Source organism: Triturus cristatus, chromosome 10 (genome assembly GCF_964204655.1).
Source record: "Triturus cristatus chromosome 10, aTriCri1.1, whole genome shotgun sequence".
Classification (NCBI taxonomy): domain Eukaryota; kingdom Metazoa; phylum Chordata; class Amphibia; order Caudata; family Salamandridae; genus Triturus; species Triturus cristatus.
Window position 1 is genome coordinate 71,188,634 of NC_140593.1, and position 11,352 is coordinate 71,199,985.

Here is an 11,352-nt window from a genome sequence, read left to right on the forward strand (position 1 = left end):
TGAACTCAAGATAACGAAAGTGTTGCAAGGACAGTGATGCATTGAAGATCTGGTGCAAAGAAACAAAGATGGCGCATTCTTCTTGGTGCGACACGCTTCCTGGCGATGCGGCGGCGTCTGCTGCAACGTCGATCCTCTTCTCCGGCGATGCGAGATGTTTCCACACGATGCAAGCCGCGACAGGCCCTGCGATGCACTTCCCAGTGATACGGCGGCGTCTGCTGAGACGTCGATTCTCTCCCCTGGCGATGCAAGTTGCTTCCACAGCCATGCGAGCTGCGACAGGCCCTGTGACACTCTTTCAGGTGATGCGGCGGCGTCTGCTGCAACGTCGATCCTCTTCAACCGGGGATGAGCCGTGACAGGCCCTGCGACACGCTTCCCGGAGATGCAGCATCTGCTGTGACGTCGATCCTCTTCTCAGGCGATGAGCCACGACAGGCCCTGCGACACGTTTCCCAGTGATGCGGCGGCGTCTGCTGCGACATCGATCCTCTCCTCTGGCGATGCGAGGCGCTTCGGTGGCCCTGCAATGACTCAACGATTCTTCTGCGACACGCTTCCCGGAGATGCGGCATCTGCTGTGACGTCGATCCCCTTCTCAGGCGATGAGCCGCGACAGGCCCTGCGACACGCTTTCCAGTGATGCGGCGGCGTTTGCTGCGACATCGATCCTCTCCTCTGGCGATGCGAGGCGCTTCGGTGGCCCTGCGATGACTCACCGATTCTTCTGCGACACGCTTCCCGGTGAAGCGGCGTCTGCTGCGACGTCGACCCTCCTCTCCGGCGATGCGAGGCGCTTCGTGTTGTGAAGCGGCAGTGCGGCGACACGCTTCTTGCTCGTGAGTCACGCTTCCAGCTCCTTTCGACACGCAGTCCCTCAGCCTCGCAAAACAGCAGGCACTTCTAAGGAACTCTTGGGGGGGCTGGCGGGTGAAGTCTGTTGTCCCTGAGACTTCAGCAGGAGGCAAGCTCTTTTCTCAAGCCCTTGGAGATCCTTCACAAGTTGAATAAAGTACACAAAGTTCCTTTTCTCCTCCCTTTGGCAGTCAGGCAACCACTGCAGGCCAATCCCTCAAGCTTAGGGATAGTCTCTTCTCAGACTCTGTGGTTCCGCTCCTCAGCAAAGATTTCTTCTCGTTCTCCAAAGTGATCTAAAGTTCTTGGGTTTGGGTCCCAATATTTATACCCAGTTTCTCTTTGTTCTCTGAAGGCAGAGAGGCCTTTGCCTAGTCCAAACCAGTTCTGGTCAGTCCTGGAGCACTTTGTTGACAAGACTCCTTTCATTTCAGAGTACAGGGCAGAGACATCAGACGCACCACAGGAGGTGGAGCCAGCATTGTGGAGGGAAGGCACAGCCTTATTCAGGTCCCAGGTGCAACCCCTCCCACCCATCTAGATGCAGCTCTCTCTATTCAGCCCTGTGCTGACTCACCCTGTCTCCTGGAATCCCCCAGCCCCTGTCACTCAAACTCCAGACAAGGAATACACAACCTACCAGAGGCAGGTTTGGATAGTTAGACAAGAAAATACCTACTTTCTAAAAGTGGTATTTTCAAACACAGAATGTTAAAACCAACTTCACTAAAAGGTGTATTTTCTCATTCTGAGTTCAGGCATACTAAACTCGAATTTCTACCATGTTCCCTGAGTCAGTTAGGATTATAAGATGTAATAATCAAACTGCCCATTCTGGCCTATGGGGAACAGGTAGTCTTGCAGTAGTGAAAAACGGAAATGGCTGTAATTCACTACTAGGACATGCCACACACACCAAGGCATGTCCTACCGTATACTTACAATGCACCCTGCCCTTGGACCTACCATAGGGGTGTCTGATATGAAGAAAAGGGAAGGTTTAGGGACTGGCAAGTGGGTGCACTTGCTCAGTCAGCATGGCAGTACCAGACTGCACACAGGCTCTGCAATGGCAAGCCTTAGACACACTTTAACAGGCTGCTTCTGTGGGTGGCACAACCAGTGCTGCAAGCCCACTAGAAGCATTTGCATTACCAGTCCTGGGCACTCCTGGTGCACTGTACTAGGGTCTGACAAGTAAAGCAAATCAGTCAATCATGAAATCACTAATTCATACATCAATTTACAACAGGGGGCACTTGCACTGTGGCACAGGATAGCAGTGGCACAGTGCCCAAAGCATCTAACACCAGCAAAAACACATGAGGCAAAAGCAAAAAATGGAAGGGAGACCCACGCCAAGGTGCCAGGTCTAACAAATACCTATCCAGTATTGGCTGTCTTGTAAGTAACTCCATTGAATTATGCCTCAACCTGAACTTTTCTGTTAAGTGGAACATTGCGTTGCCTATGGAGAATGTTGGGACCCAGAGCTGTCCACAGATTTAGGGGGCTAATATAAAACCCATTTCTGGGAGCCATTCAGCGCTTGAAGTCACTACTATCAGAGACTCAGACTTCATTTGCATTATTGTCTTGAACCTACTTATTATTTATGGGCCTTTTCATCTGTATTCCACTATATATGTAACAGAATCTTTCTGTTTCTTGCACCCTGCTTGATTATGTAGTTGATCGCTTCTTTGGATGGTGCTATCTGCCACATATTAAAGTGGTCTGTACCCTTGCTGCAGTAGCATCCTGGATGAAAAGAAATGTGCCGCCCTTGCTACTGCTGGTGAATCAAATGAGGCAGCAGCACCTTTCCACTGGTCAGTCCGTGGCTGACTACATCAAGGCATCGACTTGCATCTGAACACACATCTCCGCACCTCCCCTGAATCACCCACAACTTAGCTCCAAGTTATTTGTTGTGGAGGGTAAAGTGGGGTTGATGTGTGAAGCAGGAGTGGGGTAGATGGGAGGCCAAGATAGGAGGCTAATAAGGTGCTAAAAGATAGCAACTGCAGCACGTTAACAATTAAAAGCACTTTAAACTAGAATGTTTTCAGCACGTGCATGCGGGCAGTTCTTTTTGACCATCTAAAGATTGGTGCTCTGGTCCTGGGCCCAGCTCCCTATGCCAAAGCTAGCCCTGGTCTGTACTCGGGGCTGGCCTTTTATTCCATTGCGCATTTTCCAAGTAGGCAGCACTTGGCGACCTATAGTTGCTATTTAAAAAAAAAAAAAGCATCAGCAAAGTAAATGGGGCTTTCCTTCGTGAAAGGTTCTATTTTTGTTTTCTCTCTTCTACACTAGTGTGGATAGTAAGTGTAGATTGGTTGTGTTAATAAAATAGGTTTTAATGTTACCAGTCTCAGAGGGACCATAATCTCTACGCGCTCACAATATTACACAATCAAAAAGAATGAGTTACTCTTTAAGTAAATGACCAATTTGGCTACCCAACCCTGAGGCTTAAATACCATCATGAAAGGAAAATGTAGCTATGCATAACTCTACATCCAGACAGCTAAGCTTTTTAAAAATGTTTTACAGAGTTATACACTCTATCCACAAAACACACTGAATTGGTAAACCGTGCAGGGAGCTGGAAGGCACATTGGGGCCAGCCACGAAGAGAATTGTGGAACCAGCACATGGACAATTAATAAAGGTCCTCCAAGATAGCACGCGGATTAAAAGAAGGGTCAAAATGATGCCAGATTACTATTGCCCCACTGAATAAACTGAGTGTTTTCAAGAGGTGTTGTGATTGAGAACAAAAATTGTATGGAACATTTTTGCCCTTGAAAAATAAAAACATTACATTTTATTGGATGTCATCACAGAGGTGTTGGCTAAAGCTAGAAAGCACAGTATAGCGTTCAAGGCTGTTCAGTTAATGGGGTGATTGATGCTAGTGAATGCAACAAAACAAGAAAGTGAAGGGAGATACACTTTAGTCAAAAAAGTGTTGTTTTAAAACTTTCACTGTTTGCTATGGTTATGGCATCGTGCATACAATCAGTATATGTGAAAGACTAGTGCAATAGTCATGGATCAGGTCTGTCTTTAGTTTACAGCACAGTTCATGGCACAGGCAGTCTCTGGTTGTAGGCTTTGCTTGAACTTTAGTCCCTAGCTAGAATCATTAATCTACTTGCATTGCTTTAAAGTGCTTTTCATGTGCAAATATTTACCGTTATCCCAGTAATCTCTGGTCCATAAAGACCATTGTTTAATTTTGATTGCACATGATCGTTCATCACTAGGGTGTGGAGCTAGTGGGATGCCTGGGTTGTCTCATTTAGAAATCAGACCAGAAATATTTTTGGCATTGTTTCTGTATCTTTTCTTACATATACCATTGCAAGCCATTTCCCCCTTTAGAGTGCACAGGTTTCTGCCCAGAACAAATACACACACACACACACACTGTTGAACTTGGCTCCATCAGTAGAAAACAAGATGGCCACTTCTTTGACACGCATAATAGAAATGTATTATAATTCAGCATTCCAGAGGAGTTACATCCATCTTATATCTGATCTTGCGGGGAGAGGATGTGGCATATGTGCTAGGGTGACCAACCTTGCCGCTACAGCGTTTCAAGACTCCACGGGAGGCGCAACATCCTGGGTTTCTGGTAAATTACTTAATCTCTCCATGCCTGTTAATTCTCTGTGCTTTTGAATGCGTCCCTGCATTTGATGAAACAGGTGCTTGTGTAAAGTGCTCCGATACCTTCCGGTGGAGTTCGCGCAATGTAAAATATCAAAAGAAAAAACACATAAATTACACAAACACCATCAACACGGTAAAGCCTTGCTAACAAATAAAACACACTTCATTTTAAAAAAACGCTTAGAACCCATCTATCACAAGCATTAGCAACAACACAACATAAGAAAACGGAGCCTTCCTAAACACGGGCACTCTGCATAATAAAAAATAGTGCACATACACAAAGCTAAATACACAAAGTGACAGGATACAAGTAATTGTCCAACGCTCCCTGGGAGGAAGCAAGACACAAGAAGGAGGGACATATAACGGAAGATTAACCATCTGGAAGCAAGTCTTTGCAAATAACAGTCTAATTAACAAATCAAAAGCATTGGGCAGCCTGTAAGCCCACAGAGTGAATATAGCATGTCTCGAAGAGACAAACCATGGGCTGCCTAGGTGAGACCAAAAAATCCTTAAAAGGGGCTTTTGGCCTGCCCATTACTCACTGTTTGTCTGCATCATTATCACTCTTCCTAACTGGCTTTTAACTCGGCAGCATGTCCCTGGCGTCATTTCCTACATCACTTCGTTCTTATGTGGAGCAGGGAAGTACGAATTGATTTCTCTATCTTAGTGTCTTTCCTCTGTGATTGAGGTACTATTTATTCTTTTTTCCCCCCCAATGTTTTAATAGTTTGCACTCAACCGCGAGGTACTGGAGTATATGTGACGCTAAACAAGTTACATTCATTAGGTCTCGCCTATGCAGCGCGCATGCGCTGCATAGGAAAAAGAGTTTTAGAAATCGATTCAGGATTTCAGTCAATAACGTGCACGCATTGCATTGCTTTGAATGGCAATGCGTGCACATTTGGCGATTCCCTTGCGGGAGCGAGCTTTCAAACCTGTTTGTAATTGACAGATGTTTCCTGCCCGATCCCGCAAGGGAAACAGGCGCAGGCCCCCTCCTCTCTCCCCTCCCCCTGCTGGCTCTCGTCAAACTTTTTTTTTTTTTTTTACTTTGAGCATGAGGCGCGCGCGCTTGTTCCATTTCACTGTTAATAAAATAGACCCTCTTTGACTTTCCACCCCGGTAGCTGGCAGTGCAGCGGAGTAAATGCCAGGCTTGTATATTTGCAGTTTGATTCCGCATGTCAAGGATAATTCCTTTATACACTTTAATGGAGTAGGCTTGACATACTTCATGGCGCCTAAACATTAGAATTATTTTGCTAGCTCAGAGACATGTTCCAGTTGTTGTGATAGATCGCATTTCACCTTTAATGACGGAAAATTACCATTTCTAATTCACTGGTTCTTGACACCTAAATCCACAGACCATATGTTGCAGAGAAATAAGTGTGTTAGGCTGCGGTTTAATGACATGTTACCAATGCGCGCCTATTAATCAAAGTGAAGTTATCCCGCATCATTCAACCTGCCTTTCAATCAGCACCCAAATCACCTTTCTTTAAATAAGTGTGTGTTTCTGCGCGCGCCCTCACGGAAACACAAGCACCTCTACACAGGTTTCCTGTATTGCACACACTAGCTCACACACTACCTCTCACACACATAAATACAGTCCCTCAGACACACAGAAAGGATAGCGCACATCCTTTCTGTCTCGCGCATCTGTGCACGCGCACCACCACACAATATCACACACACGCTCACAGACTAACGCGCTCACAGACTAACACACATTCTAAGAAGTTCAGACAACGACACTCAGACATATTGACCGAATGTGCGAACAGGAAAGTACTTTATTCTGTAAAATTGCATAAACACCGATTCATGCATTCACTACTGTTACATATGTGTGAGAAAGGGGAGCAGTCTACATTATAGAGTTTTCATCACATGCTCACTAGTTGTAGTCACAAAAGGGAAGGGTTTACTTAGACAAACGCCCCGCCCCCATTCTAGTTGATCATAATAATGTTCAGTGTGCACAACTCTCACACCTTACATGAAAGAATCGCAAGCATTTGTAAAAGGAGAGATTTCGAAGTCCATTTTTGGGTGTGCAAGGCGTTTAAAGACACAGACCCAGGAAGCCAGTCCGAGAGGTCAGTCATTGCACCACAACAAGTCAAGTTGTTTGCAGCCTCTCTACCTTGTATATTAACATCCTTGCAATACGTTTTTTATGTGTTGGATTTGTTATTTATTTAGGCCCCCAAGCAATGAATGCGAGGTGTGCTGTGGACTTTTGAAAGTGAAGTGCAGTCAACTATGTTACACACCCACACACGTCATGTTACACCAGTGAAACTAAATAAGGGACCAATGAAATATTACGGGTACTAATAAAGACGGATGTCCATCATATCGAAAATAGAAAGTCAAGAAACTAAACACTGGTGCTTGAAATCCCCCAAATTAGAGAGTGACCCCAAGGGCAGCACCCAAGATGTGGAACAGCATTCTCCGAGAAGTGAGGAGGAACACTTTATACATCATATTTAAGAGAGGAATTAAAAGAAAATCCTATCCTACCATTAAATTATTATCCTGTAATCTCGCCACTGTTCTGCCTCTAACTCCAGTTACTAAGGCCTATACTTTTAACTCCTAAGCTACCCGTAAACTGTATCTTTCTATTAGTTCACTGGCTTTCAGCTAAATGCTTACTTCGCACCCAGCTGGGACACTCAACCACTTCACTACAATTTGCTCTTTGGTAATGCCCATGCTAAGTCCTAATAAACTATCGCTTATTTACATCTCTCTCACATATGTTTCTCTAGCTAATAGTTAGGCCTAAATAGTACTATGCATGTATGCAGTACTTAATTTGTAAAATAATAAGTGCCGGATCCCCAAATTTTGTTCAGAAGCCCGCAGCTGGCGCTATCGAAGGCCGGGATGCCAGATAACGAGGCTGCTTAAACTGCTTATTTTTGATTCTACCTCTTGCCTTTTATCCACCATCAGACACTCCCTGCCTCTCTTTCTGCTGAATGTTCTTTTTCACCCCCGATTTCTGCATTTGTCATTTCTTTTTCATCTTCCTCCTTCTCTCCCCCTTGTGTGCTTTTCTCTCTCTGGCTCTGGATCAAAGTCTGTTGAGTAAAAAAAATTATCAGTCCCCAAAAATAAGTGGCAGAGGGGTCCCACCTGCAACCTCTGCACAAATTAATCACTATGGATATGAATATTGTATTGACACGTCCCATTGGAAAGTTTGTTTTCTCTACCTCTCTCCCTCTCTCTCTACCTCTCTGTCTCTACCTCTCTCTCTACCGCTACCTCTACCTCTCTACCTCTCTCTCAAAGTCTCTCTCTCTCTCTCTACCTCTCTACCTCTCTACCTCTCTCTCCCTCTCTCTACCCCTCTACCTCTCTCTCTACCTCTGCCTCTCTCTACCTCACCTCTACCTCCACCTCTTCCTCTCTCTACCTCTCTCTACCTCTCTCTACCTCTCTCTGCCTCTCTCGCTCTTAAAGATGGCTACAGCGTCTAAATGGGATGCGGTGGACTAAGTGGCAGCCGGAGCTTGATAGCACTGCTTGTCCTTTTAAAAAAAACAAGCATTGGCATAGCCAATAGGTCTCCCCTTTGGGACCTCATAAGTGTTTAGTTATCCAGTACAATATCCTTGGTACAACAACATCAAGTGTTGCATGGCTAAACACTTATAAGGTCCCAAAGGTGAGACCTATTGGCCATGCCAATGCTTGTTTTTTTTAGTATGTGTTTTTGGGGGCAGAGTCCCAGGAGCATGGTATTTAACAGCAATCATGCAAGGACAACTCGTGTGTGCATTTGTTTTGTCCTTCACTCCACTGTAATCTACTCCAATGAACTGCACTCTATTCCATTCCACTCTAAGCCACATCACTCCATTCTACAACACTCCACTATATGACATTCTACTCTACGACATGCTACTCCACTCTGTTCCACTAAATAAAGTGTGTATTTCTTTGAAAATGTTTCCTGCATCCTATCTTTCTGCTTGACTGATTCTACTTATCTCTCCCACTCTAGTTCATCAATCTCACATGCCTGTGAGGAACAATATTCTGTCTACGAGCTTGTTCATTTTGATCAGTGCTGTTTATTGCATAACTTAATACAATCCTCTTCCTCAGATTTCTTCCCCATGCCGTAGGCACTAGAAGTAGGGGGTTTTGGCTGCTGAAATGCCTCCAAAATAACGATCCTGGAGTTCAGAAGAGAATGAGCAATAAATATACCTCTACATTTTGGTTTTATCTTGTCACATTTGCAGTGCATTCAAAGACAGAGGTCAAATGTTAGGCTCTGTCTTCCAGCGAGCTTGGTGTTTACTGTTCTTTCTCTGACTGTATAGTGAGAGGATTTATGTGACAATCTTGCTGGGTGCAGGGGGTGTTCAAAGGAGGTGCTGTAGGATGTTATGTTTTTTCTAGGACACAACAAAATGTAAATGCCTGTAAATGAACTGTGCAAATATTTCAGAATATATACAAATTAGGAAAGCACAAATGAAGTAAATTTTTTGTAATTCTAAAGTGTGGTGGAAAGAAATATTTTAAAAGAAAACCAATCAATGCACTAGGTAATGCCAATTTCCACACATCATAGTTTGTGCACTGTATAGTTTTATCAGTAAAACTGTATGTGTTTTCAAATGTAATAGTCATTTCAATTGAAAATGTGTTCGCTGCAATGGCAGTGTGCTACCACACCATGCATACTTAACTCTGCGCAACTCCACTCTATGACACTCTACTTCAATCCACTCTACGACAATAAACTCCACTTTATGCCACTCTACTCTCTACCACTCCACTCTATGTCACTTACTCCGCTCTCTGCTGCTTTACGCCTTTCCACTCTACAACACTTAACTCCACAATACTCCACTCCATTCCACGCCACTTTACTCTGTCACACTTTACGACATTCCACTCAAAATCACTCCACTCCACTCCACTCCACAACACTCTACCCCACTCCCCACCCCTCCAGCGTACTCCACTCTCCTCCACTTAACGATTCTCCACTCTACGACATTCCACTCTGAGACACTCTACTCTACACCATTCCGCAACACTCTACTCCACTCTATGCCACTCCATGCTACAAACCTTTAGGTTTTGAGAAATCAGAAATCAGAAAAATTATACTAGACCTGCAGGTCTAGTAACTTGAATAATCTACTCAACCTAACTGTACTGTATTTGACCTGTAAACCGGTCTCAAATTGTGTGAACCTAGGCAAATATTTTATTTTATGGAGGCACCTTTTTCTTCATCATCACATATGAGAGCACCTTCAAATATGCGACTTCAGTATTTCTGCTGTACAAAAAAATCCTTTTTTTATTATTTATTAGGCTAAAAGTTTGCTCCTTGTACAATACAAATTTGGCCCACATATACGGTACACATGACCCCAGACTTACCTCTTAGTTCAACAATAGCATTGCCATTAGGGCGGGTGACAGGAACATTTCTTAATTCATGTTTAAAAACTCACTTTTAATAAATGTATTACCAAAGCATGATGTGATAGTGCATTGTCATCTACAGATAGCACATTTCCCCTTTCCCACTAACATGCAGTTTTACTGATAAACTATTTAGCAGATAAACAATGTTCGAAAATCGGGATTCAGCAAAAATATTTATCCTTTACGCATCACCAAGTAAAGCGTTCTGATTTGTTTTCTGCCTTTAAATATCTTTTATTTCACCACACAGCATTACAAAAATGTGTTTTCATAACTATTGCAATATATACCGAAATGCTTATGTAGTTCACGTATAGGCAATTTAAATGTTCTGTTAAAAAAAAGCTTGCATCATACAGCTTTTCATGTCATAAACTTTGCACAACACGATTGTCACACAGTTCACTTTACAAATTCCTCTAACTACACAGTCAGAGAAAGAAATGTAAGTGTAAGAAGACAAACTGACTTTTGACCTTTGTCTCTGAATGCAGAACAAATGTGACAAGATAAAAAATATAAGGCATCTTTATTGCTCATTAACTTTGTGAGCAAATTGAACACCTGTTATTTGTCAGTTTGCCAGAACGGCGCAGTAGGCCCTAAAAATGGCTTGCCCTTATGAAAACGGGTTTGCCGTAGCAAGTGCGCGGGTAGATTTCACAAGGCCTTCCCTCTACTCTATGCCACCCCACTCTACTCCACTGTATTCTACTCCACTCTGACAGTCTACTTCACTCTGCTCTACGCCACTCTACAACACTCTACTCCTCTCTACAACACTGCATGCCACTCTACGCTACTACACTCTATTCTACTCCACTCCACTCCACTGTACGACATTCTACTCTACACTCGCCGTGCCACTTTACTCCATTCTTTGCTTCTCTTCTCTGCTCCATTCCAGGGCACTCCACTCTACGACACTTTAATCCACTCTACGACACTCGGCTCTACGACACTCCACTCCTCTCCACTATAATGCACTTCACTGTACTCCACCTCATTCTACAACACTCCACTCTGTGACACTGTACACTATGCCACTGCCCTGTGTAACACTTGTACTCTGTGACACTCTGCTCCACTTTATGACACTCGACTCCCTCCAGGATACTCTACTTCGTGACATTCTACTCCATTCTAATCTACATCACTCCTCTCTGTGCCACGCTCCTCCCCGCCACTCTCCTCTACACCACTAACTTTTAGTCATGCTGATCCTCAGCCACACTGGTGTACAACATGGCTAAAACCCAGTCGCAAATCCAATAGCTTTTGCATAGGCAAGACCTTTTGGCTTTACCAATA